Consider the following 20,632-nt stretch of genomic DNA (forward strand, 5'->3'; position numbering starts at 1 on the left):
GCGTTTTGCTTTCTTCTTTTTAGTTCACCCACTGTGGTTACTTTGTGTAGGAAGCTGGCCTGGTGTGTGGTGGGTACCTAAGGTACTTATACCTTATACCAGGTATCTCCTATTAGTGTAGTGTAGGCAGTGTATAGAAGCCAGGCTCCTCAGAGGTAGCTGTGGATGAGCAGCCAGGGCTTATGTAGGAGACATGCAAAGCCCATACAATGCCACTGTAGTCACACAGCACTTTTACACATGAAAGAAGCCACACAGTGTTACAAAAATAAAATTACTTTATTATGGTAGCACAGCACCAAAAATACTAAATAGGCAATACTCCCTTAGGAGATAAGTAATACACAAGTTATATACATTAGTTGTCAGAAATAGGCATAAGAATAGTTAGAAAACAGTGCAAACAGTGTAAAACACAATAGAGAATAGTGGCCCTAGGGGGAGCACAAACCGTATACTAAACAACATGGAATGCATAAGTGTCACTCCCACCTAGGTAAATTAAGTGTGTAGTGTGCTGCTGGGGGTACCAAGAAAGCACAAAGGTAAGTACCACAACACCCCCCCAGCGACCAGGACAGCAGGAGTAAATTACTAGAATTTCCCCAAAAACACCCACTTAGAAAAAAAGAAGAGGATTGCAAAACCCAGAGATGACTGCAAGAGAACTGTGGATTCCTGAAGAGGAAGACCTGTGGAAAGAGGAGACCAAGTCCAGAAGACACAACACAGTTCCTTGGAGGCAGGAGCCCCTACCCACCAGGATGGAGGTTGCAGGAGTTGGTTGACAGTGAGGTAGGAAAGTCAGCAATACAGCCCTGGAGTCGGAGTCGAGTTCCTGGAGGATTCAGGTAATGTCCCATGCTGGAAGGGAGATTGCAGTCAGGTTTGCGTGTCCGGATTCCACCACCAAGCCTTGGCCCAGGCAAAACTTGCAATTGGCAGAAAGTGGTGCTGCCGGGAACCAGCAAGGCCCGGGAGGACTCAGCCGAGGAGGGGGAGGGGGGTCAGAGGGGACCCTCATCATCACAGAGATCCCACAGAAGCACAGGCAGCATGCACAGGAGTGTTGTGTAGGTATTTTAGCCATGTTTTAGGCGCATTGTTTTAGCTAACTAGACCTGCAGCTGTGCACTTCCACCCAGCTATGTTTTATTCAGCATTGTTTTGTTTTTCTAGCAATAGCTTAATTTGTGGTGCTGTTTTATTTCTCTTTATCTTGTTGTTCTTTCGCCTAAGAAAGCATGGCTTTCCTAGTAGGACATATAGTTCACTTTGTTCTTTTCCACGACTACAGTCAGATAGTGTTGCCGACAAATGTGGTATGCTGTGTCTCATGCATTCACCGAAAACAACACACTCATGTGGGAACCATTTCTTACAATGTCAGCTGGTTTATTATAAAACACCCCTTAGTCCCAGACTTGTTAAAGGGAAGATTCCAGCCAGGTGACTAGAACTGTATGCCGATTGCTGCATGCTTCGCTACAGCTACCTGCTTAGACAGCCAAGCCCCTATCCAGATGGGGACAGTGTCCCTTTAGACCTCAGGCCTCGTCTTCAGGTATGAGGGATGATGTTCTTCCAGGGGAAAAGATTAGGTTTAGTATGCTGTGCTCATACTCAGCGTAGGTGAGGGGTTATAGATATACTCCCCTGTTTAGACAGTATGGTAGGACTGTTCAGGTGTTTTACATTTCTAGTCACATACCTGCTCCTATTGTCTTTCATTATCCTCATTATTGCTATGCACCTTCGTTTAGCTAAGATGCAGATATTTTAATAAAATCTTACTTAAATATATTCTGCCTCTGTTGACTTTGCCTGAGTGAGATCCTGGTAACTGAGAGAACGGGATGCGATCTGATGTACCACGATGCTTAACAGCCCAGGGAGGTCCAGTCACATTTGTTGTTGAAGCTCACACAGCCTATAGAACAGAAACATTTTATTATTGGGTTACCTTTCCAGCAGTGGATGGGAACACAAATACATTTCATAATTATACACCGGCAAATCCTCTTGCACAATACAAAGCTTATGCATCTTTAGAGATAACTTTATCTTATCAAGACATAACAATTGGCTTGATGGTACCCTACCCCACACAATTGTACCAGTTAGGTTAGGTCCATTGAGTAGTGCTGACCCAACCTGTCCTTTATTGGCCACATATATACCACATCCTGATGCAGCAGCAATGGCGGTTGCTGAGGTCTGCCGCTTATATGCAGAAGTCACAACAGCATGTAGATTGTTAGTACAAATTGTTATGCAAATGTTAAATACAAACCCAGCACGAGCTGCTCCAGCTCAAGCACATGCAGCAGCGCAAGGTATTAGTCCGGTCACTGTACATTTGATCATGGGTAAGGTACCTGCCAAACGGGAGGAAATTTTGTTTTGGTTAGCTCAAAAAATAAATGCACTGGAAGCAGTCTTTCCCCATGAGGGACCTCAGGATAAAAATAGAATTTTGCCAATGTGCTTGCCTTACGGCATGGTCCCCATAGATGAAAACTGTAATACATGGGGCACGGTGTTTGCCGCACTCTACACAATCGCACATGGTACACCAATACTTGCCAATCTTCCGGATTCAAGATGAATATGGGGCAGCCCAGGCCCTAGATTTGGGGATGCAATTGATAGGTAATTTTGCCACAGTGTCCTCGATCATATTATTAACATCAAAGGGAAAGCTTTTGCACTGATGGTGTGCATGCGGCTCTGTGATGTTCTGGCACGGGATCAGGAATGCAAGCTGCCAAAAATTATTGCTGAAACATACTCCAGCATAGTTTGAGATAGTTTGGGAGCCAGACCGACTAAACCACAAGTACAAGGTAGATCCACTAAGGATGCTGCCAAACAAACACCTGAGGGTACTAAAAAATGCTGGGATAAAAAACAACAAATACCTAAAAATCAACGGGGAGCATCTCCGCATTCAGATACCCCACAAAATAGGTATAATCTTCTAAATAGTGATAGTATAAAAACACCTGATAGATATCAGTATACTGATACACGCCAATCTCGGTCCTTTCAGGACTCATCGGAAAAACAAAGTGAGAGAGGTTGGCGGTCAGATCAGTGGACCGAGTATGTGAAACCGAGAAAGGACTCACAACGCTTGTCAGAAGTTTCTGTTAAAAAAGAAGAGAAACTTCCACAACAGAAACCACAGTTTAAAAAGAAAAAAAGTGGCAGCAGTTGCAATTCGACATGCCACTCAAGAACAGGACTTCACTAAAGAACAAGAAGTGGGCATTAGCACTACTAGACAGTGAAGCAGAAGTCACAATAGTTCGCCAGGATCTTCTAGAGCATCTGGAGGTGAAAGCAACTGATGACTATCTATAAGTAGAGACTATGGGCATTAGTGTCTCCACATCAGACAGTGTGTATAAAGTGACTATTCAGTTAGAGGGGGACATCGAATGCATAATAGACGTCATCTTTTGGGATCGTGTTGTCTCTATTTATGGTATTCTGCTGGCCGGAAAAAATTGGCCACTGGTATTTGTCCAAGATCTCCCATATGGAGAGGACATTATTGAAAAATCCTTTTCGCCCCTTGTTCCAAAAGAGCTCATTGAAAAATATGCCATTGATTGGGTAATGGTGCAGGCGCCTGCACTTTATCGTAATCATGTAGGGTGGGACAAAGATTCTCCCTACCCATTAAAACAACACCTCAGCCCCAACCTCAAAAACCAATAAAATACGAGGCGAAAGCCCCAGTGAGGGAAATCCTCACACAATTAGAGTACCAGGGTGTTACTGAACCCGCTGACTCATCAATGAATAATCCAGTATTTCCGATCGTAAAACCCGACCATTCATATAGGATAGTCTTAGACTACAGGCACTTAAGCATCCACAGAAAAACATATGCAATACAAAATGCACAGGGTACGGCACTTACGAACAACATTGTGTGGAAAAAATATAAAACAACCCTGGCTATATCCAACATTTATTTTTTGCCAGAACATAGCGCCTGAAAGAAGGCGACTTAACAAGTTTCAGCGCTTTAGGCTCTCAGAAAAAAGTTTTGCTGACTCCCACAAGGCTACAAGAACAGTCCTGGACTGTTCTAGGCTGGTGTGACATCAATATTATATGACATAGACCCTGAGGTGTTGTCCTATGTGGATGATGTATACCTCACTGATGATGACCTAATACAACATTTAAGATGGGTAGGTTGTGTTGTTGTAGGATTCGCCGAAATACAAATTTAACTTTAAGAAAACAAAAATAGCCTTTCTCAGTGTCTTATTTTTGGGATATGAGTTGTAGGATGAAGACAAGAGCTGGCGCGCCAATTTTTGGAAAAATGCGCACAACTACAACCACCAAATACAATAAAAAAGCTCCAGTCAGTGCTGAGCTTCCTGAATTTTGGCAGAACTTATATTTCAGATTATGCACAATGTATCAAACCATTATATGACTTGATATGTCCCTACTTCACCAGCAAATGCTGGACAGTTAAACACACATGCATTCTCAAGGCACTACAAAAAGACATGCTTGAAGCTAAACATTGACACACAAGGAACAGCAAAAAACATTTGGTTATCAGAGTAATTGCTTATGCAGTTGGTTTCACCTACGTAATTTTTAATGAAGGTGAGACTGTCCCAATTGCATATAAATCACACCTGTAAAGTACAGCTGAACAACGCTTTGCTCCCACTGAGAACATTCTCACTGCTGTTCAAATGGCGGCCCTTAAAGAGAGACCTCTAGCCCAAGGGAAGCGCATTATTGCCCTGTCCCCGGTTCCAGCTCTTGAGGCTATTACCAAAGCGTGCGTCCCGAACGCTAAAGTATTACACCCACATTGGATTCAATAGGCAACGTCTCTAACAGCCACTGATGTTGAATATGTGTTTGACTCCAAATTACAGACTCAAGAATTCCTTCAATGCGAACTTGAATATGCTGTTCCAGCAAATACACTACCTATTGAACAATACAAAACAATTTTGTGTACTGATGGTTCAACACAACCTACTAAACACCAATACTCAGCTGCTTGCGCAGTTGCGAGTGGATATATGAAGAATGGCAAGTTTCATCCAGAAAAAATATACACATAGACTCTAGGGGACTGTACGGTACAACTCGCAGAACTTAGGGCTCTGGTAATGGCGCTAGATCATCCGGATCCTGAGCAGGTGACTCCGATTGTCTGTGATTCCTACTACTGTGTCCAATCTTTCAACGAATACCTGCATTACTGGCGGTAAAATGGGTTCAGCTATTTTAAAGGTAATACCATAAAACACAGACTTCTGTGGGGGGAAGGTAGCAGATCTGAAGGAAAAACTACTGAATGTCCATGTTGTACATGCACTTGGACACCAATGTGTTGGAATACACGTTGAAGGCAACACTTTGGCTGATGAAGCAGCAAAGCCAGCAGTAACAATGGCTTCTGTTGCAGCAGTAACACACTCTAAAACTAGAGTGGATGATGAAACATTGGCAGCTATAGGAGCTACACCTGAGGGTAAAGCTATGCCCAAAGCCTATCCCACTAAATATTCCTACCGGATGGGAGGCATGTTTGACTCAGAAGTAAAGATTCCAGGTGAGGGGGTCCGAGGGATTCCCAGCAAAGACTTACAACCAGAGAAAGTGAAAGCAGCACATGAGGGAGTTGCATCTGCCCATGCTGGTGTGGCGGCTACAATATCAATATTTCAGTCACATTATTGGTGGTCAGGTCTTTCCAAACAGACCAAGCAGTGTGTCCTTTGCTGTAACATCTGCCAACAAATACAAGGCTCCAGCGTTAAGCGCCCACCACTGACACCCCTCATAATTTCCAACAAACCCTAACAATATGTGTACTTGGACCATTGTGGTCCCCTGACACCAGACAGTACATACAAATACAGTTTAGTCGCTGTGGACTCATGCTTCAGATTTCTATGGGTGTGGCCACAGTGCTCGGCTGATGCTTGAACTGTAATTAAAGATTAGCAAGGCTTTGTCAGTACGTATGCTGTTGCAGCTTTCCATTCGCACCAGGGCCCTGCTTTTGCCTCAAGGGCTTACATGGAGACCATGGCTTTGTTAGGGGTCCAACTGCATTACTTGTCTCCATTTCATCTCGAGGGGAAAGTGTCAGGGAGCGACGAAACCGCAATTTAAAGCAATCCTTAACAGCCAGAGTATTAGGCACAGGTCGTGGTTGGCTTACACACCTGTATGGAGTTCAGAGAGCACTTAGTATTCTGCCTAGAAGGTCCCTGGGGGGGGGGCGTACTTCATACGAGTGACTGTTTGGAACTCAAATGTATGTTCCAGATCTTGATGGTCCTGTCATGAGGTGGCAGATACGCCTTTTTGACATAAATGAACGTGTCACTGTCTTGCAAGAGTTACAACAATTCCGTGATGACAACGCAAATGCCAGTGCTGCTTCCTCTGGAATTCAGGATGTATCAGTACCATCTACCATCTGGATTCCCAAGTTGGGGGATCTAGTGCGTGAAAAGATTGCTGTGAAAAATGAGTTTTGTCCTTATCGAGCACCGGTCCCAGTCCTGGGAATACACGGTACCAGGACTGTTATACTACCACCACTGCCTGGTTCTAAGGAGAATCGCTTTGTCTCCATTGACAATGTTAAGTTACACCATGTGGCCGATCCTGCACAGCAGACTTAGAGGAGTCCTGAATAGTGCCCATATCCCTCCCACTACAGATCAGGATGTTCCTCTGCAAGTTTTTATCAGCAAGTTTGATACCTCTCCGAGCTTGGGGAGGGTGGAAAATGACCTTCCATTGGTTCCACTGACGACTACTACTTCATCGATTTCTGCTGATACAGATCAGCCTTCTACAACTTCAAAACCAAACGGATGTCGTAAAATACCACACACCACCGAGGGAACGTTCAGCAGTCTCTCCTCCTCTGAATACACCACTAGCATTAGTCTGTACAGACGATGGTTACTTTTCAGTGTTGATTACTTTTCTTCAGACCCAACTGCCTCAACTGTGACTGAACTGTCAAAAGCACGTAAGCTACTATCTTACTCATCCTTGGAACTACCTATGGTTATCGCTGACTGTGGCTGCCTTTCTTCTTTGGATTGGGTTTGTCATTATTTTCTTTCTTCTTATACATGGTCATTACCTATCCGATCGCTCTACAGTGGAACTGGTGGATGAAGTCTTCAGACCACATTTTCTTCACATAAAATACGCAAGACTTATACCTAGTGAATATTACAGCAGTGCCAATTCCTGATGGGACTGTATGGGATAAAGTCTTATTCGACATATATGGTCCTACAGAGATTGTTCAAATACCTTATGTGTTCAAACTTTCATTGACTGATGTAATTACACTCAGAGTGATTTATGATGATTGGGATGTCAAAACAGTTGTTTTGTTATAATCATTATGGACATCATTTCAATCACAGAGCTAGTACCACAAAAACTATTTTTAAATATGCACAATGGGATTACTGCCCGATTCTGCCAATAAGCAGCTCAAAAACGTATAATGAAAAATGTGTATATTTTTCCGGACATAATGTCAAGAATGCTGAGTCATATTATTTCAAATTGCCAGTAATGGAAGATTTGCATATATTATTGACTGATACTATCTTGATATATTCTGATTCCCTTGTTTCCTGATTGACCATAGATGGTTATGAACATTGGGTTAATTCAATTGATTTGAAAAGTGTGTGGGAAACAAGAAATTGGCAAATTAGAGGTATAGAAGCTTTGTTTAGAGCTTGAATGATTCCTGTTCAGGTGATGTTCTTAAATGAAACAGTGCAACAAATGAGCTGTTTAGGTTTAGTAAGCATTAAAGAACTGAGTGCACCCAGAATTCCCACCCCTGCAAAACTTAATATATGGCAAAAGTATAAAAATGCATCTGAAGACCAGCTTAACGAATGGGTACAAAATGGAACATATAACACGTCATTATCACATCCTGGCGGATGGTTATTGTGGCCTGTAGACACCAATGGGTGCCATACGTGTTTTGTAAACTCCTCGGGGTGTTTTAGAAGTAATAGACCAGACTCTTACTATCTATCCTCAGAACACTCGGGTATTGTGACAACATATAGTGTAGGGAAACTATACCAGCAATGGATGAAGGTCTCCTCACTAGATGCTGTTAACGAACATCTTAGTCTCCTGTCCAATACCACACATTTACAGGATTTTCTGTTAGGCCCCAGAAGACAACGCAGAAAACGCTTCATATATGAAACATTTAATGAAATTTGTAAACTTTCCCACCAAGAAGCAGTTGACCAGTTAAGGCAAATAGTTCAGGAAAATCTACAAAAAGCATTAGCCGTCATATCTAATTTACACCCTAAATAACACTGTGTCCTCTGCAATAGTACAGAGTGATGTCTCGTTTCTGCAACATGGACAAAGTCAGCTACGTTCTATCATGCATTTGGGTCAGACATTGCAAACAATAAAGGCAGGTCGCGTCCCCTGGCAACATGTGAGCGCAAGGGAGATTTTTTTATCATTTAACGCGACAGCAGCACATGCTGGCTAAGAAGGAAGCAACATATATTATGTTGAGAATAGAGAAATTAGAAAAGTTGCCTTATACTATAGCTGAGGTACCTTCTGCTGAATGGTTAATACATGGGGTTATTAATCTGCCTATTTTAACACTTCAGTTCACGTCCTGCTTGAAACGCATTCCGATAAGCAGATATGAAAGGCTGAGATATAATTACATACATGAAGTGTAGGAGCTTCCCTTTTCTAACAAATGTTTCAATGGCATGAAAGAAGTCTTAGCAGTAGCGAATGCAAGACTTCTGTGATCCATTCAATGGTTTGTAAACCGCTGTCCTTGCACGGGCATATAATGAATGCCTCTGCGGCAAATTTAGCTTGTTATCTGAAGAGTGTCCCAGTTTCCATAATTAGATCAGCGTTCCAAGTGCTCTCCAATGGCAGCTATGTGCTCTTTAACAGTGAGAGCTATTGTGGGATTCGAGCCGGAATACCTTACATTGTTTCGTTCTCCAAAATTGTTACACGTTGCGGGAATGTCCTTCCCTCACGCACAATTTAAGGGAGTAACGGACATCAGCAGAAATTCAGTCCCTTTTAAATACCAACTTTCTGAGACACTTTGGTGAACTCGTGGGACAAATATTTAATGTGTCTAGCACTAGTGGAATCGCCCACTTTTTTAAAGCTGTTTGTTCTGGTTTCGTTAACACCTTGTCCTCTTTATTTGGCTTAATACCTTTGGCCATACATTAGCTTTTTTCAAGTGTTTTCTGGGGGTTGCTGATCACTTTGGCTTTAATTGGTGGTATTATGCTGTTGCTACTTTTTCTACGGAATGGCTGTCCCTTCACAGCAAGGAGGACTGAATGCGCTTCCACCAGTACAACTGTGTCGTGAACGCATGATGCAGTATTTCGGAGCACCTCCTGCAACAGCTGGAGTGTGACTGGTCTTTGTCATTCCGGCCAGTTTTGGATTGTGTGCAGCCCGTGTTGTGATGTCTCTGGTGCCTCTTTGAATGTGCACTGGAAGTCTGTCTTTCTACGCAGTGTTTATTTTCATTGGATGCTAAGCTTCTGATGTTCTCGATGAGGGCTCATCGTCAGACATGCTCACTGAGGGTGCGTTTGCTACGAGAGGCGGTGTATGAACTGCCCTATATGGATTCGGCGAGCCTTGCCTCTGCTGTGGGCACGACACAGGATGCTGCTGCCTCGGCTGAGGCTCAGACTCTGGAACACGTGTGCTCTATGGTCCTCCCTGGACCTGACTTGGATGTTTTGTCATCTGCCGAAGTTGACCATCTCCTGGCATCCATTGTCCTGGATACGATTGGCGATGTCCAAAATTACTGAGTTTTGAATTTGGTTCCCTATGCTACGTGTTGGTTTTACAAATTGTGTTTGCTGAACTTGCCATAATTACCGCTTTGGTTGATGCCTTAGTTTGGAGTTTTATGCATTAGCTTTAAACCACCTTTGGCTGGCAAGGGGAGGGTTTTGTGTAGCTATTTTAGCCATGTTTTAGGCTCATTGTTTTAGCTAACTAAGCCTGTAGCTGTGCACTTTCACCCGTCTACGTTTTATTCAGCATTGCTTTTTTTATTCTAGCCATAGCTTCATTTGCGGTACTGTTTTATTTAACTTTATTTTGTTCTTCTTTCGCCTAGGAAAGCATTGCTTTCCTAGTAGGGCATATAGTTCACTTTGTGCTTTTTCACGGCTACAGTCAGATAGGGTTACCGACAAATGTGGTATGCTGTGTCTCCTGCATTCACAGAAAACAACACACTCATATGTGGGGACCATATCTTAGAATGTCAGCTGGTTTATTCTAAAACACCCCTTAGTCCCAGACTTGTTAGAGGGAGATTCCAGCCAGATGACTGCAACTGTATTCTGATTGCTGCAAACTTCACTGCAGCTAGCTGCTTAGACGGCCGAGCCCTGATCCAGATGGGGATGGTGTCTCTTTACACCTCAGGCCTCGTCTTCAGGTATGAAGGATGATGTTCTTCCAGGGGAAAAGCCTGAGGGAAGATTAGGTTTAGTATGCTGTGCTCATACACAGTGTAGGTGAAGGGTTATAGATCTACTCCCCTGTTTAGTTATTATGGTAGGACTGTTCTTATGTTTGACATTACTAGTCGCATGCCTGCTCCTATTGTCTTTCATTATCCTCATTATTGCTATGTACCTGCTTTTAGCTAAGATGCAGATATTTTAATAAATGCTTATTTAAATATATTCTGCCTCTGTTGTCTTTTCCTGAGTGAGATCTTGGTAACTGAGAGAACAGGATGCGATCTGATGTACCACAATTCCCTGGGGAGTCTATCTTACCATGAGCTCAGTTCAGTTGCCACAATCATCTTGGTCAGAGATGGGGTGCTGCTAGTTAGCCAGAAACCCCGGATTAGGTAAACAGGTGTCACCAAGTGTGGAATTGTACTCACTACCCACAACCTAGGGAATCCTACCACCGAAATCCTGTAGCCTTGTTACCCTACTGAAAACCTACGCAACAGGAGTCCAACAGGACGGGGACTCAGAACGTGCGAATGGAGCCCACGGAGCACTACGAAAAGGAATCCCTCGCTGCAGGACAGCCACTCCGGGAGCTGTGCGTCGCAGGAAGGAGTGCTGGGGTCTGGACCTACACAATGCATGAAGATCGCTTAAAGGAAGTGCCAACAAGCCTTGACAGCTGCAAAGGATGCAGTGCACGGGGGTACTGTCCTGCATGGGAAGGCAAGAGCTTACCTCCACCCAGGTTGGACAGCTGGTAGAGAGGACTGTCTGGACCACTTCCACCACCTGTGTTGCAGGATCCACGCAGCTCAGCTCAGCAGGAGAGGGGATACACGCAGCCGGTCATCGTTGCTGCTGGTGCCTGCAGATGCAAGGGAGTGACCCCTTCACCCCAAGGAAGATTCCGTCTTCTTTCCTGTGCAGACTGAAGACAGGGTGTCTGAGGAAATGTTGCAGAAGCTGGAAGTAGCTGTGGAAACAATGTTCCAGGCAAAGTCTTCGTCTCTGTTGCAGATTATCGGGTCCTGGAGAGTCCAAATGCAGTTTCTTTGGTCAGAAGTCGAAGTAAGGGATGCAGAAAAATACTGCTGGAATCTTGCAAGCTGAATCTGAGGAACCATCCGAAAGAGAGCAAATAGCCCTGAAAGGGGTATTGGTCACCTAGCTAGGTGACAACCTATCAGGAGGGGCCTCTGACATCACCTGCCTGACCTGGCCACTCAGATGCTGCCAGATTTCGCTGCCAACCTTGAATCCAAGATGAGAAAACCCAGGGACCCTCTGGAGGAGCTCTGGGCACTACCCCTGGGGTGGCGATGGACAGGGGAGTGATCGCTCCCCTTTCCATTGCTGAGTTTCACGCCAGAGCAGGGACTGGAGGTCCTTGAACAGGTGTAGAACGGTTTATGCACGGAGGTCATCAAATATGCCCTTCAAAGCATATCAGTGGCTTGGGGAGGTACCCCTCCCAGTCCATTAACACCTATTTCCAAAGGGAGGCGGTGTAACACCCTTGACTTGAGCTTCTCAAGCAACAGGAGGGCAGAACCCTGTCTGTGAGGTGGCAGCAAATGGGGCTGCCTGTAAAACCTCAGAAGGCTGTCGGAGCAATGCTGGGGTTCCACTAAGGAGCCCCCAGGGTGCATGGAATCATACAACCAATACTTGCTAAATTACTGGGGTATGAATCCAACATGTTTGATACCAAACATACCTAGGTTCGGAGTTACCATTATGTAGCTGGACATACGTAGTGACCTATGTCCAGCACACATGTAAAATGACATCCGCGCACTCACAAAGTCCAGGAAAATGGATCTGGAGTTTGTGGGGGTACCGTTGCTAGTGCAGGGGTACCCTCACATACAGGTACCTGCACCCTGCCGACTGGGCTGAGAGGGCCTACCATAGGGGTGACTTAATAGTGACCTGGTGCAGTGACCTATAGTGAAAACGGGTGCATGCACCCGGTTCATGCAGACTGCAATTACAGGCCTGCAGAACCCGTATGGGTGACAGAATAACTGCTGCATCCCATAGGGATCTCCTGGAGCCCCAATGTCCTGGGTCCCTAGGTACCATATACTAGGGGCTTACATGGGGCAACAGTATGCCAATTGTGGGGATACAAAAGTTACCAGCAACCAAATTTAGAGGAGAGAGCACGGCCAATGGGGTCCTAGTTAGCAGGATCCCAGTGAACACAGTCAACCACACTGACAAACAGGCCAAAAACGGGGGTAACCAAGCTAGAAAGAGGCTACTTTCCTATACTTTGGTATCCAAGAAAAAGTGGGTGTCTCAAAAGTGCTATTTCCCATAGGAAACTTTGCTCTTCAAGACAGAAAAATGGCTCCATTGGATTACCCCAAACTTTGTAAAGAGTTAGAACTTTACTCAGAAATAGTTTTTTTCTGCTATTTTGTTTACATTCCTTCAGCCGTTTTTGAGAAATTAGCATTTAAACTGGGTTTCAAGTTAGCTATGAAGAAATCCAAAAGTGAGGCATCCCTGAAGTGTTGGAAACCAGATGTGCTCTGATTGGCCAGTTTAAAGGGAACTAGTAATTTCTGAGTAACAATATGGAATTCAGGGGTGGCCCTCAATTGTCATAAATTCAGAATATTAGCTCTATAATTATTCATTAGTATTTTGTATAAAGCTTCATTTGATCACTAAGGAGTTAACAAATAGACTGGTGCTGGTTTTGGAAGTATTAGCTTCTCTTTGCATTTCAGAATGTTTTACTGACATGGATGAGGAAGACGTGAAAAAATATGTCCTCATTTTAGCTAATCTCTTTTTAGCATTTTAGAGCACTTGCCGTAAGTTGTATGACACAAAAACACTAATTTTGTTCCTTTACTTTATTCTCCTCTGTCAGAAATGCATTCAGAAAGGCCTTGTGTCCAACCTGCCTTGGTTGTCCAAATCTCACTGGTCAAGCCCTTCGACCTTGCCTTCCAAGCAAAACAAAACACTTTTTTTAGTGTTTGACTTTGCTTGTGCTGTTTTTTTTATTCTCCATGAAACTCGCTAGTTGGCTCTGACTCGAGATCCAGGGACAAAAAAGTGGTCAAATATAGCACATAAAATGGCTACTGACAAGCTCACGAGTCAGCTGGAAGAATCACTTGCCAAATATGACATTTTGTTTTTAGGTGTGCATTATATTTTCCACACATCTTGGTACACCTTATCACTGCCCTAGAGTTGATCGCCCATGGTCAACATGGAACATGGAACTGAGTTCTGACTCATTATTTCAAGAAGTAAGAAACAAAAGCAGTCCTAATTCAGCCAATCCTTTTTTTTTTTAAAAAGCATTACAAATGTAATTTACATGATTCACAAGATATGACTGTGTTTAAATGACAGTTACATACAAAAGTGTTAGCCCTTTATGTCCAGCTCAGGACCTTTTTAAACCTCAATTATAAAAAAAAAACGACTAGATGGATTTATATAAACCCAAAAAGCATAGTTTCTTCATAGAGTTCTACATACGTGTATACATTTATACATGTAGACATATGTATAAACATATATACACAGAGTTTTAAGGTTAAAGCGCTTAAAACTAACATACCTGTGAAGTACAAACCTGCAGAGTTAAAACACTGAAAACATGCCTGCAGTGTAAAGACTTCCGATGTAACTCGCGTATTGCAATGACTTCAAACACACAAGTTCTGCAATTAAACTGTTCCATTACTCCCAGGTCCCTCCAGTCCTTGTCCCATTCATTACAAATGGAGATAAACCTATCTAAACGACAGGGAAAAGAACGCAAGGAATGCTGAGCCCCTTACCCCATCCCCTCCCTCTGGAAGTACATAATGAGTTTTGTTCTTTTTCTGTCCTGCGGCAGAATGGTGCGAGGAGTGGAGGGAGCTTCTCCTGTGGGGCTGGGATGGCTGCTGGTTCCTGTATCTCGATCCTCCTGCTGGGCGTGGAGGTCAGATGTTCTGTTGCGCTTCCCCCTGCCTGCTGGTCACACAGGTGCTTTGCGGTTGCTGTGGCGGCTGCTGTTCGGGTAATTTTCTCTCGGGTCTCCTGTCTCTTACGGCTGTTGCTGCACGTGCGTGTCAAGCTGCTGGGCGGCTTGGAGGAGATGCGTGAGGAAAGCGGGTGGAGTCTTCTTTTTCTGTCTTCCGTGTTGGGACTAGACCGCTTCTAAGCATGCACGAGGGGTGTAGTGTCACGCTGCTCCTCACCGGACTGGCGTCCTTTTCTCCCAGATTTTGTGGCTCTATAAAGCTGATGACCCTGGAGGGTGAGTACCACATCGGGGAGTTGCGGTTTAGTGGCAGACTCGCTGTTCATGCTGTTTTTGGTCATTCTTGATTCTTGTTGGAAATGGGGAAACACACACATAAGAGGAGAAATGTGGCTGGCCACGTCGCACGTAGGGCGACAGTAAGGGGGACAGCTTCTTAGCGTCGCTCCCCTGTTAGAGGGACAAATGGCCAGGAGGGGCCTCCGTACTTAGGGAGGGTTGTCCACGCCTTGTTTATGGCCCCTAAAGGTGTGAGGAGGGAGGAGTGAGGCCAGGAGGTCCTTTTAAGGGGTGACCTCGCAGGGCTGGGCCTCTTTTGGTGTAAGGCAAGCAACCAGACAGCAGCTGAGACCGGGCAGCAGGGTACTCGGAGTCAAGAAGGACTGAGGTTGGTTCAAGGGAAGTGGGGGGCCCATTTGAGTGTCCTCAGCTGCAGCGTGGGTCCACGGTTGTTATTGAGTGTGGAGGTGCCGAGTCATACCCGGTAGGGGGAGGAGTTGGCCCACCGTTCGCGGCAGCGCGCATTCACGAGCGAGACTTGTTCCCCCAGAAATGGATTTGTTCTGCATGGAGGCATTGTTAGGTTTCGGGCATTGTGTGGTCTTACCTCCATGCGCGGCGAGTGGGCGTGCTCCGGCGGCTCAGGTTCGGCTTTCTCTTCGGGACCTTGGCACCAGCAGAGTTTGCCACTAGGCGCGAGGTGACTGCAGGTTCTGCCTCCTGGGGAGCGGCGGAGCCGCGGGGAGCTGCCGGTGCGGTGCACGGGGCGTGGCAAACCCCCCCCCGACCCGATATTGTCAACGGGCGGGGGACCTGGAGGCTGAAGCTGACGCCTCCCCTGCCGCGCCTCCTCACCCTCAGCCTATGGGTGCGCTTTGCGCGCTGGGTGAGGCAGCGGCTGGCATACTGACGAAAAAATGTAAAAAAAAAAAAGAGAAGGAAAGGAGGTGCCGCGCCCATGAGGGTGCGCGGACACCTCCACCCCCAACGCCTGTATGGCGGCGGGCGCGCAAGGCCAAACAGAAGAAAAAAAAAGAGAGAAGAAAAGAGGTGCTGCGTGCATGAGGACGCGCGGACTCCTCCACCCCCCCAAATGCCCGTATACACACACCCTCCCCCCCACCACACGGCTATAGGGATGGCCACGCGAGGGGAGGCGCGCATCAAACCTGGGGGGGGGGGGCAACATCGCACGCTCATTCATATCTGGGTCACAAGAGGCAGAAAGGAACAAGTACTGGGGGGCTGGGTGATGCCGGCCTGGGCTTCGGTGTACAGCTGACGGCATTCTGAACATCCCTAGCGCCGTTGTTCAGAGGAATTGCGGAAAGTGAAATTTCTGAATTCAACATACATGTAGAATTGATTGCTAACCAGCAAATTGTGGCAGCTTAACTGTTTATAGGTTGCCATTGGTGTGGAGGCCCGACAGGCCCTGCGTAGCGGTTTATCGTCGCTAGCCTGTAAGATGCAGAATACTCTTTTGATAATTACAAGGCAACACACAATCTTGGGCAGTATTGTGGTATGCTGAAGGGCGGCTAGGCAAATGTTTCACGCACACTATAGCGCGAGTGTGCACGGGGATTCAGAAAAGTGGATATATTCTAGTGGGAAAACGCGTACGCACCGTCCTACAAGGTGCAGATAGCATCGGTGGTAGTGCCTCGTGGATTGCGGCTGGCCACGTCGCGTGAAGCGCGACAATAGAGGGGACAGCACATTAGCGTGCTCCCCTGCCAGGAAGGCATATGGGCATAAGGGGCCACCATAGCGGGGAAGGGTGGTCCACCCGGGTTTATGGCCCCCGAGGTGTCGGCAGGGAGGAGTGAGGCCAAGAGGCCTCAAAAGGAGTGACCCTGGGGGGCTGGGGCCTCTTAGACGCGCAGTGTTTGGGGCAGACGGACGGCAGCTGGTGGACGGGCAGTGAGACGCAGGAGCCAACAACGCGGAGGTTAGTCTAAAAAGTGGAGGGAGGGTTGGGGGGGGGGGGGGAGGGCGCTAGAAGCTGCGGCCGGCAACCGGACTAATAAATAAATAAACAAATAAATAAAATAAAATAATAAAAATATTATACATATAGAGAAAGCATAAGCCACCTACCGTTGGGTCCCGGCGCCAGGGGTTTTCCTGAGCTTGCCGTGCGGTCGTCGCGTCGTTTTGCCATTAATAGAGCCCGACATGTAGTCATGCGGGGCGCTCGCGCTCGTGCTCGTGTTATTCTTGCTTGGAGGGGGGGGGCGCGGCGTACGCCTTGGCCGCTGTGCCCCTCCAGCGGCGCGGGGCCGCATGGCCGCTCGGCTCCCGAGACGGCTCGGGTGCCGGTCAGCGTGCCTCGTGGCCGCTGCGGCGATCAGGAGGTGAGGGGCCGCTTTGCCGCACGGCTCCTCAGGCGGAGCTGGTGCGGTTCAGCGGACCACGTGGCCGCTGTGCATCTGGCGGCGCGGGGCCGCATGGCCGCACGGCTCTTCCGGCGGCGCATGGCCTCCCTGCCCTCTGCCTCTGGCGGCGCGGGGCCGCATGGCCGCACGGCGCCTCCGGCGGCGCGGGGCCGCATGGCCGCACGGCGCCTCCGGCGGCGCGGGGCCGCATGGCCGCACGGCCGCACGGCGCCTCCGGGGCCGCATGGCCTCCCTGCCCTCCTACGGGCGGGGCCGGTCGCCGCTCGGCAGCATCGCGTCCCACGCTGAACGAGGTGCGGCCGAGGGTGGCGCGGAGGCTCGCCCGGGCGAGCCCACGCCTCCCGCAACGGTAATTGGGCGCGTTGGGCAATGTCAGCGCGCCAGTATCAATTAAAAAAAAAAAAAAAAAAGGGGGGAAAGAAGGCTATAACGGCGGCGCGCAGGCGCGCCTAATAATAATAATAAAAAATAAAAAAAACATTAGACACGAAGGGAAGAATGGCTCTGCGCAGGCGCGCAGAGGTTCCATTCCAAAAAAAAAAAAAAAAAAAAAATAAGAATAAATACCTACTAATAATCAAATCAATGTCATATGGACTGGGTACAGCTAACCCGCATGTAAGGTATACGAGCAGTTAGGATGATTTATGGATATGTTACGCCAAAAAAAAAAAAAAAAAAAAAAAAAGTTTTTTTTTTTTTTTACAAATACTATAATGAGGACTGTGATGAAATGATATATATCAAATGATGCCTGTTTATTACGGATTATGTGTGGGGCGGGGCGTACTAAAAAAAAAAAAAAAAAAGGGTGGTGTATATTTAAAGATATTGGTGGAAATAAACCGTATTAATTGTATATACATAGCGAGGGGCGGCTGTATTACGGTGATGTTGGTGCTTGTTTGTCTTTACTTCCAGGTAGCTAATGAACTACTAGGCTCCGCTGCAGTGGCCGCATAGGGCAACTGCGAGGCACTGGGGCACGTAAGTGAATTAAGGTACACGGTAAGACTGGATGGGGTACCAGGGTAGATGCGCAAAAAGGGGGGGCGACCCGAACATCAGTGTGCCAGACTCAGACAGTGTACCAAGCGGGGTTTTCAGGGTAAGGGGCTGCTGGCGGCGCATCAAGAGAAGAGGCCAGTTGCCACCGGAATAGGTTAGGGGCAGGCGAGAGGGCCAACAGGTGCAGCAGCAGCACAGGACGAGAGCCGGAGAGCAAAAAAAAAAAAAAAAAAAAAGGGGGGGGGAGAGAGCAAATATGAGAGGAGGGCGTAGCACAGCAGTACCGGGCGAACAAATATAGGGTGGGACATCGCCCAGGATGCGTTATTAAGGCTGTCTTCTCTCAATTACAGACCTAAGATCACTCACCGGCACGCACTAAGGGACGATGGAGGACCACGGTTCGCCTACACTCTTTTCCCCTGAAGAGAACCCGGAGGAGGCGGATGTATGGTCGAGGTTCATGGCCATGGGTCAGGCGAAAGGCCTCGAATGGGCAAAGGTGATGGTGGCGGCACAAGGAGTTCAGCAGTCAGGAAATCCCGCACTGACAAGCACGAACGAGGTGCAGCCTTCGGACTCGGGCCTCTGTCTCCTAAGCGAGGAGAGGGGAACTGCGCCAGCAAAACGGAAGAGGCCGGCAAGGGCCGCAGCAAGGAGCAAACTGAAAAGATCCAAGAAGGACACAGCGGACATTGAGTTACCGGAGGGCCCCGCTACTCCCCAGCCGGACAGCGGGCCGAGAGGGCCCGGGAAAGACAATAAGGAGCAGGAGGCGGCCGGGGGGGGGCGGGGATCCCCTTGCGGCTGTGGGGGTGGCCCCAGGGGCAAGCACGCCGAGTGCGGAGGACCAGACCAGCCAACCAGCAGTTTATGTGGCCTGCAGACCCACCATAGGGGCACCAGGGCAGGGGCTGCAGGTGGGACTGGGTAAGATGATGGAGGCAATGCACAGCTTCATGGCTTCAGCAAAGGCAATAGCTGGTTTGGGCGCGGACGAGCAGAGCGCTAGCAGCAGGCGAGCAGGCGCGGGACAGGTGTTGGGACAGGACACCAACGGGTCGCCAACGGCACAGGGCGATGCTTCCGCGTTAAGGGCGGGGGTAGCAGACGGGGTCTCACTACATACCGCAGCAGGCGGGAGCGATAGAGCAAACAGCGTCAGGCCTGACCCCCCCTTGCTGTCAGGGAGGTCTTCCCTGGCGTGGAGGGTCCCTTTGGAAGCTAGGGAGCGAATCTGGAAGAGGGAATTCATTGACATTTTCTCGCTGCTCACATTTGCCAAGGAGGGCGCGGACATAACAGTACCCAGCAAGGAGGTGGACAAGCACAAATGGAAGAGGAAGGTTAAGCCAGAGGAGTCAATTGACAACTGGCTAGAGGCATTTGCGATGCTGTCCACGGTGATCATGGAAAAATTCCCTGAGCAAGGGCCGGCACTATGCAAATACAACCGGGTCATATACGAGGAATATACCCGTAACGGGGGCACAGGGTGGCTGAACTACGACCGAGAGTTCAGGCAAAAAATGGAACAGGCACCAGAGATGGCGTGGGACTGCCGTGAAATTGAACTCTGGGTCCAGTACATGGGTAACGGCGGCAGGCCTGCAAGCAGCGACTCGGCCTTCACAAAGCACAAACAGGCAAGGCCATTCTATTTTAAACAGCAGTTTAGGCCCCCCTTTCGAGGGAGGCCCCCACAGAGGGGGAGAGGAGCCTCACAGTACAGGTTCAACAACAACTCATGCAGGCTGTACAACAACGGAGCATGCTCTTGGGGCGCCGGGTGCAAATTCACCCACAACTGCTCCAAGTGCGCCGGCTGGCACCCAGCAGCCAACTGCAACAAAGGGAACAGGGCAGACAAGCCAACGGGTGCCAATACCGTTTCCAAACAGCCCTAACTGTCCTGAGTCGCAACACAACACGATAGCACCGTCTCCCATATCATTTAGCACCTTGGCCCACATCCTGAAAGATTATCCTAGACCGAGTGAGCGGGTGATGCTGTTCAGAGGTTTTAGTGAGGGTTTTAGGATACCATACGCAGGCCCGTCAGTCACCAGGGAAGCCAACAACTTACAGTCAGCCAAGGAAGCACCAGGAATAGTCCAGGAGAAGCTGGAGATGGAGCTGCAATTGGGGAGGGTGGCCGGCCCCTTCGCCCGTCCACCACTTCCAAACTTCATTGTGTCACCCCTGGGGATCGTCCCAAAGAAGGAACTAGGCAAATATAGAATGATCCACCATCTCTCCTACCCCAAAGGGGCGTCGGTGAACGACTATTTGGAGGAAGGATCGTGCTCTGTGAGCTACGCCTCTTTTGACGAGGCAGTTGACCTGGTTCGCGCAGCAGGGATAGG

General features: G+C 47.7%; 1 long non-coding RNA gene across 1 annotated transcript; it reads right to left on the minus strand.

The window, feature by feature from the left end:
* Positions 1-260: 260 nt before the first annotated feature.
* LOC138250208 (uncharacterized) lies at positions 261-15,692 on the minus strand. The gene is made up of 2 exons (XR_011194908.1): positions 15,464-15,692; positions 261-1,930 (listed from the first exon to the last, which is right to left on the minus strand). It is a non-coding gene; the product is annotated as an uncharacterized lncRNA (long non-coding RNA).
* Positions 15,693-20,632: the final 4,940 nt, after the last annotated feature.

Source organism: Pleurodeles waltl, chromosome 8, assembly GCF_031143425.1.
Source record: "Pleurodeles waltl isolate 20211129_DDA chromosome 8, aPleWal1.hap1.20221129, whole genome shotgun sequence".
NCBI lineage: Eukaryota > Metazoa > Chordata > Amphibia > Caudata > Salamandridae > Pleurodeles > Pleurodeles waltl.